Consider the following 16,493-nt stretch of genomic DNA (forward strand, 5'->3'; position numbering starts at 1 on the left):
GGATTCGGGTTTGCTAAGGTGTGTTGATGCAAAGGAAGCATCTAAACTGCTAGAGGAAATTCATGCCGGGACCTGTGGTCCACATATGAACGGTTTTGTCTTAGCCAAGAAGATACTCCGGGCAGGTTATTTTTGGATGACTATGGAGACGGACTGCATCCAGTATGTCCAAAAATGTCACCGCTGCCAGATACATGCCGACATGATAAAGGTGCCTCCAAATGAGCTTAATGCAACAAGCTCGCCATGGCCATTTGCCGCATGGGGGATGGATGTTATCGGACCAATCGAACCTGCCGCATCAAACGGGCACAAATTCGTTCTAGTGGCAATTGACTATTTCACCAAATGGGTGGAAGCAGCATCCTACAAAGCAGTAACCAAGAAAGTCGTGGCAGACTTCGTCTGCGACCGTATCATTTGTCGATTCGGGATTCCAGAGTCAATCATTATTGATAATGGCTCCAACCTCAACAGTGACCTAATGAAAGCTATGTGTGAAGCCTTCAAGATAAAACACAAGAATTCCACAACTTATAGGCATTAGATGAATGGAGCTGTAGAAGCCGCCAACAAGAACATCAAGAAGATACTGAGGAAGATGATAGAAAAGCATAAGCAGTGGCATGAGAAGCTATCATTTTCTTTATTGGATATCGCACCACAGTTCGCACATCGACTGGGGCAACTCCCTACATGTTGGTTTACGATATAGAGGCGTTCATTCCCGCTGAGGTAGAAATTCCCTCCCTAAGGATCATACAGGAAGCGGAACTCGGCGATGCAGAATGGATGAAGAGTCGTTACGAGCAGTTAGCTCTCATAGATGGTAAAAGAATGAATGCAGTTTGCCATGGTCAACTTTACCAGAACAGAATGTCCAGAGCTTTCAACAAGAGAGTCAAACCAAGACGGTTCACACCGTGGCAGCTGGTGTTAAAGAAGATTTTTCCACATCAAGATGAAGCCAAAGGGAAATTCTTTCCCAATTGGCAGGGTCCATACATGGTTCATCGGGTTCTGACAGGAGGAGCCCTCATGCTCGCAAAAATGGACGGAGAAGTTTGGCCAAAGCCGATAAATTTAGATATAGCCAAGCGATACTATTTATGATTTCCTTATGTAATTTGAACTACGTCTAACCTGATTCCCGTTTAAGAGGGAATACGTAGGCAGCCTTATGGGTTCGGTCACAATTCAATAAAATTTTCATTTCCCCCGCAATTGGAAACTGGGGCAGAATTTTGAGGAGGACCCTCAAAATTCCGAAGTAACTTCAGCCGATCATTGCAAGCAACCGTCAGAAGAAACAGCCCAGTAAACTGGGGCAGAATTTTGAGGAGGACCCTCAAAATTCCATAGTAGGAGAGGTTGCAATGTCCTAAACCACGTCGCAGTCATCGGTTCATCTAAAACTATTTTTTAAATATATACAATATGTCATATCTTTAAAAAATTCATGCATGTTTATCATCGGAATTGTTTTGTTTAGCAACGCTACCCCAGGGATACCCACAGTATCACCAAATCAGAGTCGAGCCGGTCAAGCGAAGTCAGCGGGGGCACGGAACTAACCTTTCCCCTCTACAAAACTCACGATTTTTCTTTGGATGCAGGCACCCAAGTCACAAATTTATATATTACGCACTCCTACTGCTCAGGAATACGATTCTCGAAATTATCGCTTCACAACCGCTATCCGCATACAATATCCCCAGCAGCCACAATATCACAATCAGCAACCAGTTGTCAGTTATCAGCTAAGAGTCTTTTATTACTATTCGTCTTTCATCTTTTGCATAAGGCTACTATTCTACCTTCCGAGGTTAAGCTCTACCTCCATTTGCATTTCCTGCATTGCATAAGGCTACTATTCTGCCTTCCGAGATTAAGCTCTACCTCCATTTGCATTTCCTGCATTGCATAAGTCTACTATTCTGCCTCCCGAGACTAAGCTCTGTCTCCATTTGCATTTCCTGCATTGCATAAGGCTACTATTCTGCCTTTCGAGGTTAAGCTCTACCTCCATTTGCATTTCCTGCATTGCATAAGGCTACTATTTTGCCTTCTGAGGTTAAGCTCTACCTCCATTTGCATTTCCTGCATTGCATAAGGCTACTATTCTGCCTTCCGAGGTTAAGCTCTACCTCCATTTGCATTTCTTGCATTGCATAAGGCTATTATTCTGCCTTCCGAGGTTAAGCTCTACCTCCATTTGCATTTCCTGCATTGCATAAGGCTACTATTCTGCCTTCCTAGGTTAAGCTCTACCTCCATTTTCATTTCCTGCATTGCATAAGGCTACTATTCTGCCTTCCGAGACTAAGCTCTGTCTCCATCCGCATCGGCTGAAAGATCGCCATTTTATTTACACTTTGCATGGCTGAAATATTGCCACTTCATTTAAATCTTGCATCGGCTGAAAGATCGCCATTTTATTTACACTTTGCATGGCTGAAATATCGCCACTTCATTCAAATCCTGCATCGGCTGAAATACCGCCACCTCATTTAAATTTTGCATCGGCTGAAATATCGCCCCCTTTTGCATTTCATGGGCTGAATGATCGCCAAATTATCCAAGGGCGTCATTGTTCGGAGGCACCATCTTCATAGCCCGAGAACGCCATGCCATGGCCTGAGGGCTCCTTTGTCTCTTGCATATCATTATTCAAAGGCATCATCGCTCAAAGGCATCACTCTCATAGCCCGAGAGCATCATTTCATAGCCTGCGAACCATTTATTATATGCTTCATGGCCCAGGACGTCATCCTAACCGTCCAAAGACAACATTCATAGTCTGACGGGAACTTGCATCACGTTTAAATTATGCACAATATATGCGCTCGTATTGTTTATTTTCAGGCAAACCGGCTAGCAACGGCCATCCCAGCAGAAGCGATCCCGCTTCGGTTCCCGCAGCTCTACTAAACTCATAACCACCACCCCAACCCGAATATCTCGTCCGTTCTTGAAAATCTCCATCGGCATGTTCCGCCGACGGATCCCGAACTACAGACGGCCTGATTCCTGTAAGACCAGGGATATGTAGGTAGCTCAGGAACTAGAGCACGGTCAATCATTTCAAACCATTCCGTTCGGTCAAAATTGGCCATCATATCTTTACCCGACAACTCTTCCATCCTTCTCGGGTAAAGAGGGGCAGCTGTTGATACCCAATTTTTCCCTGCATATTTTCACATATACAAAATACTTTCAAAATAACATATATATGCATATATAAGCATGCCTAAGGATTTTAGTATTTTTTTTCCCAACTTTTAAAGATTTTTAAAATCGATTTATTGTCCATTTTAGCAATACAAAATCAGTAATTATTCCCAAAATCCTCAATTTTGGTGGATAATTTATTTTATTCCCATTTTTATACAAATATAGTTAGGGTAATTTTTTATATATTTTTTACAAATTTATTTGGTATTTTAAAGCTAAATTGGATATAATTGCAATTCTAGCCTATTTTAAGTTTAATTACATTTTTAATTATAAAAATTGGTTCCAGTATTTTTAAATTAATATTTATGTGTTATTAACTGACTCAATACTTTTAATTTGCTTTTAAAATCATTTTTACTATTTTTACAGCCTATTTACATTTCAATTTTAGCCCTCAAATTGACCCAATCCTAACCCTAATTGGACNGCAATTGGAACTAGGACAGAATTTTGAGGAGGACCCTCAAAATTCCGAAGTAACTTCAGCCGATCATCGCAAGCAACCGTCAGAAGCAGCAGCCCAGTAAACTGGGGCAAAATTTTGAGGAGGACCCTCAAAATTCCGTAGCAGGAGAGGTTGCAATGTCCTGAACCCCGTCGCAGTTGTCAGTTCATGTAAAACTATTTCTTAAGTATATACAATATGTCATATCTTTAACAAATTCATGCATGTTTATCATCAGAATTGTTTTGTTTAGCAACGCTACCCCAGGGATACCCACAGCATCACCAAATCAGAGCCGAGCCGGTCAAGCGAAGTCAGCGGGGGCACGGAACTAACCTTTCCCCTATACAAAACTCACAATTTTTCTTTGGATGCAGGCACCCAAGTCACAAATTTATATATTATGCACTCCTACTGCTCAGGAATACGATTCTCGAAATTATCGCTTCACAACCGCTATCCGCATACAATATCCCCAACAGCCACAATATCACAATCAGCAACCAGTTGTAAGTTATCAGCTAAGAGTCTTTTATTACTATTCGTCTTTCATCTTTTGCATAAGGCTACTATTCTGCCTTCCGAGGTTAAGCTCTACCTCCATTTGCATTTCCTACATTGCATAAGGCTACTATTCTACCTTCCAAGGTTAAGCTCTACCTCCATTTGCATTTCCTGCATTGCATAAGGCTACTATTCTGCCTTCCAAGGTTATGTTCTACCTCCATTTGCATAAGTCTACTATTCTGCCTTCCGAGGTTAAGCTCTACCTCCATTTGCATTTCCTGCATTGCATAAGGCTACTATTCTGCCTTCCGATACTAAGCTCTGTCTCTATCCGCATCGGCTGAAAGATCGCCATTTTATTTACACTTTTCATGGGTGAAATATCGCCACTTCATTTAAATCATGCATCGGCTGAAAGATCGCCATTTTATTTACACTTTGCATGGCTGAAATATCGCCACTTCATTCAAATCCTGCATCGGCTGAAATACCGCCACCTCATTTAATTTTGCACCGGCTGCACTATCGCCACCTTTTGCATTTCATGGGCTGAATGATCGCCAAATTATCCAAGGGCGTCATTGTTCGGAGGCACCATCTTCGTAGCCCGAGAACGCCATGCCATGGCCTGAGGACTCCTTTGTCTCTTGCATATCATTATTCAAAGGCATCATCGCTCAGAGGAATCACTCTCATAGCCCGAGCGCATCATTTCATAGCCTGGGAACCCTTTATTACATGCTTCATGGCCCAGGACATCATGGTCCGAGGACGTCATCCTAACCGTCCAAAGACAGCATTCATAGTCTGACGGGAACTTGCATCACGTGTAAATTTATGCACAATATTTGCGCTCGTATTGTTTATTTGCAGGAAAACCGGCTAGCAACGGCCATCCCAGCAGAAGCGATCCCGCTTCGGTTCCCGCATCTCTACTAAACTCATAACCACCACCCCAGCCCGAATATCTCGTCCGTTCTTAAAAATCTCCATCGGTATGTTCCGCCGACGGATCCCGAACTACAGACGGCCTGATTCCTGTAAGACCAAGGATATGTAGGCAGCTCAAGAACTAGAGCACGGTCAATCGTTTCAAACCATTCCGTTCGGTCAAAATTGGCCATCATATCTTTACCCGACAACTCTTCCATCCTTCCCGGGTAAAGAGGGGCAGCTGTTGATACCCAATTTTTCCCTGCATATTTTCACATATACAAAATACTTTCAAAATAACATATATATGCATATATAAGCATGCCTAAGGATTTTAGTATTTTTCCCAATTTTCTAAAGATCTTTAAAATCAATTTATTGTCCATTTTAGCAGTACAAAATCAGTAATTATTCCCAAAATCATCAATTTTGGTGAATAATTTATTTTATTCCCATGTTTATACAAAAATATAGTTAAGGTAATTTTTTTTTATACATTTTTTATAAATTTATTTGGTATTTTAAAGCTAAATTGCATAGAATTGCAATTCTAGCCTATTTTAAGTTTAATAGCATTTTAATTATAGAAGTTGGTTCCAGTATTTTTATAATTAATATTTATGTGTTATTAACTGACTCAGTACTTTTAGTTTGCTTTTAAAATCATTTTACTATTTTTTTTTATAAAATAAAAGGGAAAACTGGCTATTTAACATTTAGCCTCATTTCGTTGCAATCACAGCCTATTTACATTTCAATTTTAGCCATCAATTGACCTAATCCTAACCCCCAATCGGACCGGCCCAATTTCAATTTTACCCAGCCCCTTAACTCGTTTATTTAACCCGTCCGGCCTTTCTTTCAATCCAGGCCGTTGATCATTTTGATCAACGGCCAGGATCGTCCCTTGCCATTTTTAATTTCCCTACCCTAACCTAATCCCCCCATTTCGTTTGGTCTGCCGCCTTTGAATACTCTCCTCTCTCAAAACACTCTCGAAGGTTCTCAAGAACCCTAGTCGTCTTTAACCCTTTTTTCACCGTACTTTCGCCGGAATCCATGGCTTCTCAGGCCATGGATGGTCTGTACTCACCCCCCTCCACCATTAAACCCTGGGTGTTAGAAGTGTTGAGGTCTGACCTCGATGGTTCTCTTTCAGATCTTCTCAGAGCTATAGTTCTATGGCCTCTCCGGCCGTTGCTCCGGCGCATTCAAGTATTTCGAGCCTATTTCCGACCTCTCCGACTCAAGATCGGGCTTTCTTCCAAGCCTTTCTCATTTCTAGGGTTTTCTCCGAAACCCTAAGCTATTCGAGGTTTTTCTCTGTCTGTTTTCTTAGATCTATGCTATATCCGTGTTTTGGATTTTTAAGGTGTTTTCCCCAATCTTTTCTTTCAAAATTGTTTCTCTTCGATTTAGGGTTTCTGAAAGGATTTCAAAACGTCTTTCTGATTCTTCCTTTTCTTTTCTTTATGTGTGTTTGCCTATACTATGTTTTACCACGCATGTGTTGTTCTTCTGCTTTTCTTTCTACTATGCATGACTCTCCTGTACTTTGTATTCTACTGTGCCTTTAGACCTCGCATGTCAATCTTTGTTATGTTTTTCTATCTGTTCCTTGCTATAAGTTTGTTTGCCTTTACTGAACTTCTGTTTGAGTTCTAAACATGCTTCATTTACTGTTTCTTAAGTTTATATCAATTCTTCTCTCTTCTGAACTTGCTTGAGTTCCGACCTTTTCTCAAACATGTTCTTTATGCTTTCAAACCTGCTATCATATCTATTTGTTTCTCATGAGTCTCTGAAAGAGACCTCTGAGCCTGCTTCGATGGCTTGTCTTCTCATCGGTGTATCAGATTCGAGTTGAAACCCTAGGATCTGAGGGTTTTGGCAAGTTTGATTTGGTGTTTGGACTTGGGTTCTACTTTGGAACCCTGAACTCCTAAACTCATTCTGAGTCTATAAATTGGACTGGAACCTCTTTGTTTATAACGCTGAACTTTTCTATGATAGGTTTTCTAATTAACATGACAACTCTTTCTTGTTTGACATACTTGTGTGCTTTATATATGAGAAATTCTTCCTTCAAAAAGGTTTTGCCAACTTATGATTGATTCCGAATTCCTTTTAGTAAGGTTTGATTGATTGTTACTAATTTTTCTTAAGTAAAACCCTTTCCTCTCTTTTCCTGACTTGGTTCATTCGAACAAAGCCTGCAATTTTGATTTTACTGGCTATTTGATTGATTCCCTTTCCTTATTCTCACAAACCGTGTTACTATCAAATTCTTTCCTTAAATAGACCCCTGTGTATTTGCCCTTATTGTACTACTTTGGAAAATTTTTTGAGCAAACTCTTTCCTTATTTAATTTTGCCCGTTTGAAATCAGAATCCCTTAATTAAAGGGAATCCTTTTTGTAATTGATTGCAAAACTATTCTCTTACCTTTTTCTTACTTGCTTGCTGCACTATAAAAGGGGACGACCCTTCTGCACTTTGACAACTTCCAATTGAATACTCTTTAAGACAACTTTGAGTTCAATACTCTAACATACATACTTTCAATTTCAATACTCTTACACTTCACCCAACACTCTACTCTCTTCTGAGAACTACTGATTGTTTGCTTGCAATTTGGTTTTCAAGACTATTATTTTACTTTCTTGTTTCCCTGAAACTGGTATGTTCTAATTTAAGTTTCAGCCTCATCCCAATGTATTTATTTCACAGCTTCTATCATCCCGTCTACTTTGCTGTCTATGCTTAGTGTTAAATATGTGTGCTGTTCTCTTTGCATCTATTTTCTGCTGTGAATCCCCATACCCCCATTCCCCCTCTATGTGTTTGAGTTAAGGTTCAGGCATGGCAGCATCCAAATTGTTGTTCATGTCTGTGCTTGATCCTTAAAGGATCCTAACTCCCAAACAATGTGGCTAACAGGCTGGTTGGGGTGTGCCAGCACTGTCAATTGCTAGGTATGACCACCAGCCTATCTTTGCTTTTCCCCAGAATCCCCTCTTTGCACGTACACTCATTCCTAGTTTCTAAGTTGTGCCCCCCTCCTGTGAGCCTTGCCTTGGGACCTTCAGCTCCCTCTGAACTTGGACACTTGAGGGCTGGCTCTTCCACACTGCACTTCAATTCAATTCTGCAATATGTTTGGGTGTAAGCACTGCCCGGAGTTCATGAAGCTCCTGGGAACTCTGACACACCCAAAAATGAGAAAGGCATTGGAAATCGGATCTTTGAAGTTGGTTTATTTCATGTTTCAGACCTGGAGTCTGAATTAGGCTCTCCTTGGTTGTACTTTAATTTCTGATGTGATTTTAGTTTTCTGTTTTCATCCTGGGTTGTAATAATTTGTAATAACTTATGGGGTTTATAGTGAAAAGGGGAGGGTCACTCATGTATGCATGCAGGTAGACATCATGTTCTTAGGTATTTATTCCTGTAATCACATCCTGCTTTTCACTTATGCATTTCATATAGAAATCCTGCCTATAGTTCCGCACTTCTCATGTATAGAAATTATGCCTTCGGTTTTCTGCACTTATGCATATATAGATACCATGTCTTTAAGGTTTTGCACTCATATAGATACCATGTCTTTAAGGCTATACACTTCTGCATATATAGAAACCATGTCTTTAAGGCTCCGCATTCATATAGATACCATGACTGTAGGCTTCTGCACTCTTGCATCATATAGATAACCTGTCTATAGGATCTCTTAAATTCTGCATTTACATCTATCATTAGGCAAACGGTTCATAGGTTTAAATAACAAATTGCATTCTAGATACCATGCTTATAGGACTCTTGCATTTCTATAAATGTTTTAAAATCAGTCACGCTTAGAAAGCATGTCTATAGGGGTAATCAACTGAATTTGAATCGTCAACAAGTCTAAAATCAGTAATATCGATACTCAATACCTGCAGAGCTTATGTTTTCTATGATCAGCAAGCCTTCTTTAAAATCAGTATACTTCCGCATTGCTAGATATCATGCATATAGGCTACATCTAGGCAAAGCCCTTAGGTACTAACTAACTACACCAGTCTTTAATAATTACAACCAGCAGGCAGGCCTAATTCGGACTTCTTATCTGAAAATATGTGATAAATCTAGCCACGCCTTAACGTTTAAGTTATTAAGACCTAATCGGTATCTGAAAGACATGCTTAAAACTAATATGTTTCTCTTTGTTTTAAGGAGGTTTTGTTTGAGCCTTACCTGTTTATGTGCTTCCCCATACTTGTCATATATGTTTTGACTGTCGCCTTAGACTTTTATCCTTTTAAACCACTAAAAGCCAATTCTCCCTCCCCTTTAGGACTAGTAGTCCCTAATACCTCTGGGGCTGATAGGATTGGGATGGGTAATAGCATGCAATAAGTAACGATACTATTCCGCGATTTGATACCTTAACGGGGTGGGTAAGGGTAGACATGGATATGATGACCATGCGATAACACCACGTGTATAAACGGTTACCGGGTGTTGTGTGGGGTGATCCATGTTATTTGTAAACCTAGGACCCCCTTTCCCTTGACTTGTTTACTTTTTTCAGAATTTTAAAAGCTAATTAATTTTCAGTTTCTTTAATTTTTCTTTTACTTCAACTACTCGCACAAATTATGTAAAAACTTTTTTTTTTAAATTTTCAGTACTGTTTTCTTCCCAAAACTTCCGCCTCTTTCACTTCTTTTTCTGATTACTTGCATTAATTATTTGCAAGCCCCTTCCCCTTTACTTGTGTGTCCCTTTTTTTTAGAATTATAAAACTGCCTTTTTCCAAATTTCAGCATTCTTTAAACTTCTTGTACTTCAGTTGTTTGCAACCATTATGTGAAAGCTATCTAGTATTTACAATGCTTGCTTGTTTACTTGTTGTTTGTATTTACAGTCACAATTGTAGCATGGCTGGGAACCACACTAGTGGATCTTGAGGGGTGCCTAACACCTTCCCCTCGAGATGATTTCAAGCCCTTACCGAATCTCTGGTTTTCTAAAATCAAATTCATTCTTAGTGTCCTAATGCACTTAATCGTAGGTGGCGACTCTTCAAAAATTGCAAACCCAATTCCCAAAGGGAAAAGAGTTGTCCGCCCAAATGTCATAAACCCGATTTCGTGAGAAAAAGGGGGCATCGACAGAGGCCTCATAGACTGGAGAGATCTGCTGGCCCTTATTTTGGTGGCAGGGTGCGACATGGTAGAGGTTTCGTGGGTCAGCCAGTTCAGTTTGCGCTTCAGGCTTCACACAGTGATTCAGGTCTTCATGGGTCTCAGAGTACCCGTAGAACACAGTTCCACAGCCACGTCAATAGAGGGGTTGCTTTGAGTGTGGAGATACTAGCCACATGGTGAGAGATTTCCCCAGATTTCGGGCAGATGTGTCACAGCAAGGTATTCAGGTGAGTAGAGGGTGCCTAAGAGGGGGAGGCCCAGCCCATTGATGTGTTTTATATAGTAGGCTTAAGTCTGTTGCTCCAGATGATGCCATTCAGGTATGATTTTGATTTGTTATAGAGGAACACCATCCGTAGTTCATTACAGTTCTGCTTATCGGGGTGAGTTCCCCTATTTGTTGCACCACTTATGGGTGCGTTTCGTGATTTGCACTCTATTTATGTGTTACCCTGTTGGGAGATTCTATGAGTGATAGTCGTGTCTATCGTCTGTTTTTATTCATTCTTGAGAGTTATAAGACTAGCAGTAAATTCCTATTGTCCATTACAGTAGGTTTGATGTCATTTCTAAGTATTTTTGGCTACGAGCCATGATATTTTTGCTCCACCGGTGTGGGAGCCAGCACTTGTAGTGATTTATGATGGAAATTGATCTAGTGAAAGTTTCTAGCTGGTTTAATGTATATCCTACTTGTGATTCAGAGTTGAGGGTCAGACCTTCGTGATTTCATGTGATTTGATATGTTGAAACCGAGCTGTGTACCGCGGTGAAAGTTATATCAGTATGAGGTTCTTGTGATTTGTTCATATGCTTTAATTCTTTTCTTGTTATATTGTTTTGTAGTTTAGTGCTGATAGAGAGTTGTGCCTGTCGGGCTTGATTGATAGTTTCTTTATGTGCTTCTCTTTCAATATTCAGTCATTATCTTTCTGTGATTCTTGAGTTTTAGCTTGCGGGGTGTGTGCCCGGTGGTGTTAGTTGTGACTTGTTGATTTGGGTGTTCGTCATGGGTTTTTCGTGTTTCTTGCATCATTGTGTTTTGAGTTGAGGAAAATGTTAGTTTTTGAAGAAAATTTTCAAAATGAAGATTCATGATATGAGGGACGAAATAGTATCGGAATTTGATAATTTTTGTATGGTTGAACTCATACTGGAACGAGTATTCGGATTTTGTAAAAATTGTCAGGTTCCGAGGTGCGAGCCCGGGGGTCGACTTTTGGACCGATTTTTGGATTTTGTTAAATATTGAGACTTTATGATCCGAAATAGTTTCTTATGTGTTTTATTTGTGCTTTGAAGTTAATTTGGTTAGATTTGAGCCGTCCGGAGGTCTTTTCACTCGAGAAGTGCATTTTAGAGTATCGGTTTGTCATCTTTGAGGTAAGTATCTTGCCTAACCTTGTGTGGGGGACTTCCCCTTAGGATTTGAGTCTTTTATGTTGCTTGTAGTTCGTGTACGCGAGGTGACGAGTGCGTGCTCGGACTTATTTGGGAAAAATTGGCCTTTTAGGGTTCTTAGGTCTTTATATTCACTGTGTATGAATATGTTCTTGACATGACTGTGTTTCCTATTTACTAGTTTCACCACTACATGCTTAATTGGAATTAATTGCTTCATGATTCACTAGTACTGCCTAATCGACTCCTATTTGACTTAATTGAAGAATTTCGCTTCTCCTATTGTCATGCTGTCTTTTCATAGCTGCTTGCCTTATTTGGGAATTATCATCATCTCCTCCGATAATTGTTTAGTCTTAAGTGAAGCTAAGATCATCTTTCCTTAATCGAATTGTCGGATATCCTCATATTTGTTCAACCTTAAAAAGGAGTTTAGATAACCCATATCTTTGTTGACTTGCCTTTATTTGGGACTACTTGCTGTCGCGCCCCTTTTTTCCTACTCGCGGAGAAAGGTCCGGGTTTCGACATTCCATAGGGGGAATCGACTCGTTTCTCTTGGGAATTGGGTTTTTTGAAGAGTCACCACCTAACGAATTATGGTGCGTTAGGGCACCTTGAGCAGTTAACTCATAGACTAGTTTGCATTACCAGAGATTTAGGGTAAGGGTTCGAAATAACCTTGAGGGAAAGGTGTTAGGCACCCCTTGGCGGTCCACAATGGTGGGTCCCTGCCAAACTTATATTCATGTAAATTAGTCCTTTTAACAAATAAACAGTTTAAGCACGTACTTGCAAGTAAAGGCATGTTTTGACATTCAAGTAATGAAACAAGGAAAAGGATTTGAACAGGTTGCACATATATAAAGAAAAGTAAATTCATTTAAACAACGGGAGTTAGGAAGGGGGTCCTAGGTTGGTTAGCCTACAGGATCACCCCACACAATGCCCGGTAATCACTCCTCAATGAGGGGCTACACGTGACATTAGCGCGTAGTCATTATATCCTTACTACCCAGTTCCCTCCCCTTGGTCATGGCCTAAAGCGTTTTATCAACCTTGAAAATATCCTACACGTGCACTACCCGTCCCTTCCTCGTGGCCCTGGAGGTATTTTAGGATATCTAGTTTTAGGTAGTTCTAGACCATCCTAAGGCATTTAATGGAGAAAAGTCTAAGCGCCAATCAAAACAATTAGGACTGCACATAAAGAACGAACATATAATGGCTCACGTTTTACCTCCACAAGCAGAGCAAATAAATGCACGTCTTAAACAATTGTTTCAGGTATTTAATAAAACTTAGAACAAGATATCTAGAGGAGCTGACAACATACAGTATCGAATTAGGACCAAGTGTCGAAGACCTACTAGCTTGCCTACCAATTTTAAATCTGATCTTTAGGCAGTAAACACAAGTAAAATAGTTTTTGCCGTTTTATAAAGATTCATCACCTAAGGCTTGCCTAGGCGTGGGATCATGCATAATAATTACCAGAATCATTACAGTTCAGAAGCCATTTTACCATGAGAGCATGCTGTTCTAATTGATACGAATCTGAGCATGCAGAGATTATTGCCAGTTTTATTCAGAAAACATCACAATGTGAGAGTATTTTTATTACCTTTTCATGAATCGGTGATTAACTAGGCGTCTTAAACAAAATGCAAACAAGATCCTAGAACATGGTATCTAACATGCATACGCAAATGGCAGGATGGTTAAAAATAGGATCCCTAAGGCATGATTTCTAAATGCGCACAAGAGTTGCAGAATTATTGAAATATGACTTCTGAATGCACAAGAGTAACAACTTTTATGCTAATGTTATTATTGTCCTAGGAGCAGGATTTCTAAGTGATATACATGAAACATGGATTAGTGACGGATGAGATGTTGAAACAGTAGACATAAAATCCTAGGAACATGATATCTAGTGCATATTTTGCATGATTTGTATGAGTGTATAGATCCTAAAACATGGATTCTAATGTAGATATAAAGGATGTAAAGCCTATGACATGCTTTCTACCCCAACGATATTAATAGGATTATATAGCTACCCCTCCCGTTTCACTAGCCATCCCCAGCATCTGTTTACAAATAATTATTATAGACCAGCTGAATAAATTACATAAACAAATGAAGAAAAAAAGAAGAATTAACTATAGGGAGCCTGAAGCAGGCCCAAGTGTATCCTGACGATACCAGATTCTCCATAGCCTCAAATGCCAAGATGCCATAGCAAATTCCATGTCCAGGTGTGTCAGAGTTCCCAAAGGACCTCAACGATCCCGGGCAGTGCTCACACCCAGACTTTATAACCAAAACTAAGTAAGTGCAATGTGGAAGGGCCAGCCCCAGTGCATCAGAGTTCAGTGGGATCTCACAGGGATCCCAAGACAGTCACACACTGGAGGGGCAGAACCTAGGGACTTAAGAGTGGAGTGAGAGTGCTTGACATAGTTGAAAGAGTTTGATAGAGAGGTCTTAAGACTTAAAAGAACCTTTTGAAAACCATTGGTACTGAAACAGTTTGAGGAGAGTACCAAAACAGCAGACAATCAGTTGGTCATAAAAAGATCCAAGTTCAGAAAACACTTAACAAACAGATCTCTCATGGGGATAAAGGGATTGGGGCGCATAAGAGTCACATTGGGGGTGCATGGATAAGGTATAGGGGAAGCAATTAGTCACAAAACTGCATAAAACTCTTAGGGTCTTAGAGACTTAACAGGCTGTATATGGACAGTAAGTAGCCAAGACATAGATCATAGTTGTGATACAAGAAGCATGACATGTCTTGAACAGGATTAAACATGCTAGGAAAAAAAATAAGCAGGGAAGAGTGCAGAAGATAAAGCACACATTGAATAGGACTGAGTCTAAACATGCTGAGCAAAAAAGTAAGCAGAAATACAAGTTGAATTCATGACTGATGAACTAGTGCAGGAATGAAACATATAGGTTTTGGATTTCAAAAATTAACATAGACACATACCAGTTGAAGAAAGGGTGCAGAATATAAAGCAAATAAAGTTTCCAATATCTAGCCTTGGCTTTCAGCCGGCTAGATAGTGAGTATCACAAGTAGCAGAAGAGAAAGAGAACTTTAGAGTGTAAGGAGTAGTGATTTTTGAACTAATGTTCGTTGTCCCGAACTTAAAGTAAGAGTGAGGCTTATATAGTAATCAAAAGCTCAACAAATAAGGTAAGAGATCAATTAAGTAGCAAATCAGGGAAGTCACACGTAAATCAGCAAGCATTTCCCTTAATCAAGGGACAATTAAATCAACGGTAAAAGCATGCTAAGTATTTAAGGAAAAGAATTAAGTATGGTTTGGTATATAGTAGGTAATTAGGGGTAAATGAACAGAAGTTTTAATTAAGGAAACAAATCAGTAAAAATCGGCAAAATACAAACAAGGCAAGGAAAAATATAATTAAGGCAAGCAATTCAATCAAATCGAGTAGAGAGGTAAGAATCGAAAGTTTAAGGGAAAGTGTTCAAATCAAACCAAGAAACAAGGGATTCAAAATAATCAAAGAGAAAGTCATGAAAGAGTCAGGATGTTTAGCATATAAAATAAGGTAAAACAGGAATAGTCAGGATTCCATATAACGTTACCAAAACAAATAGTTAGAACGACACTGATTCAAGGCGAATATTACAGGTCTTAATACGAATAGTCAAGATGAACACAACCATATAGAACCAGTGAAAAGGATTGAACTAAGAAATTCAGTATAAGGATATTAGGACAAGAAGATCACGAGAAATCAGAAGAACCCAAAGCGAGAACATAATCAGATGTACCAATACTCAGAAACTAAACGAAGAACCCCAAAAAATTAGGGTTTTCAGTATAAGTGAGTTAAGGTTGTAGCAGACTTACAAAATCAGTCAAAAATATATGAGAAGCAGAAGATTAAACACAAAAAGTCATCAACAATTTGTAAAAAGAAATTTCGGAAACCCTAGTTTAGGAAATGATGAAAATCACTTGAATATCATACGATTCTTGTAAAGAATCTTAAGGTTATTGTAAAACTCGCATAAAACAAGCCCAAATCACCTCAGATCTATACAGATCTAAGAGGTCTTACAAAAGAAATTAGGGTTCCGAAGAGAACAACATAGAGGTGAAGAACCATACTAAGAAAAACCATAGATCGTAGTCAATATAGGACGATCTTACTCGGAATCACACTAGAATGGCCTGAAACAGGCGAGAGAGGAACCATAGATGCAAACCAACTAGCCCTGGTCCCTTGAGAACCCTAGAGATGGCAAGATTACCGTGAGGGAGGACATTGAGGGCCTGGTGGTGGTGTGGGAACGCCATGAGAGGCGGTAGATGACCGGAGATGTGGGTAGATTAGGGTTAGGGTTTGAGAGAGGAGAGGGGTTTCAAGGCAGCGGACAGTGTAGAAATGATAGGGTTTGAGGGGATCTTTGGTTTATTTTTGGAGGGGGGCCCCTAGAACGTTGATCAAAATGATCAACGGCCAAGATTTGGCCGGGTATTGGGTTGGGCCAGGTGGGGTATTGGGCCAGGTATATTTAATTTAGAAATTGGGCTGGTATAGGGCTGAAATTGAAATAAAACAGGCCAGATTTTAAATAGCCACTTTTAATAATTATATAATTTATAAAAAATAATAGTTGATTTTCAAAAAAATATTTTCGTGCACTAAATAATTTAAAATACTTATTTAACATTTTAAAAACATAAAGACCATTTTATGCATCAATAATTCAATTACACATTAGTAGG

This window comes from Nicotiana attenuata, unplaced genomic scaffold (genome assembly GCF_001879085.1).
Source record: "Nicotiana attenuata strain UT unplaced genomic scaffold, NIATTr2, whole genome shotgun sequence".
Lineage (NCBI taxonomy): Eukaryota > Viridiplantae > Streptophyta > Magnoliopsida > Solanales > Solanaceae > Nicotiana > Nicotiana attenuata.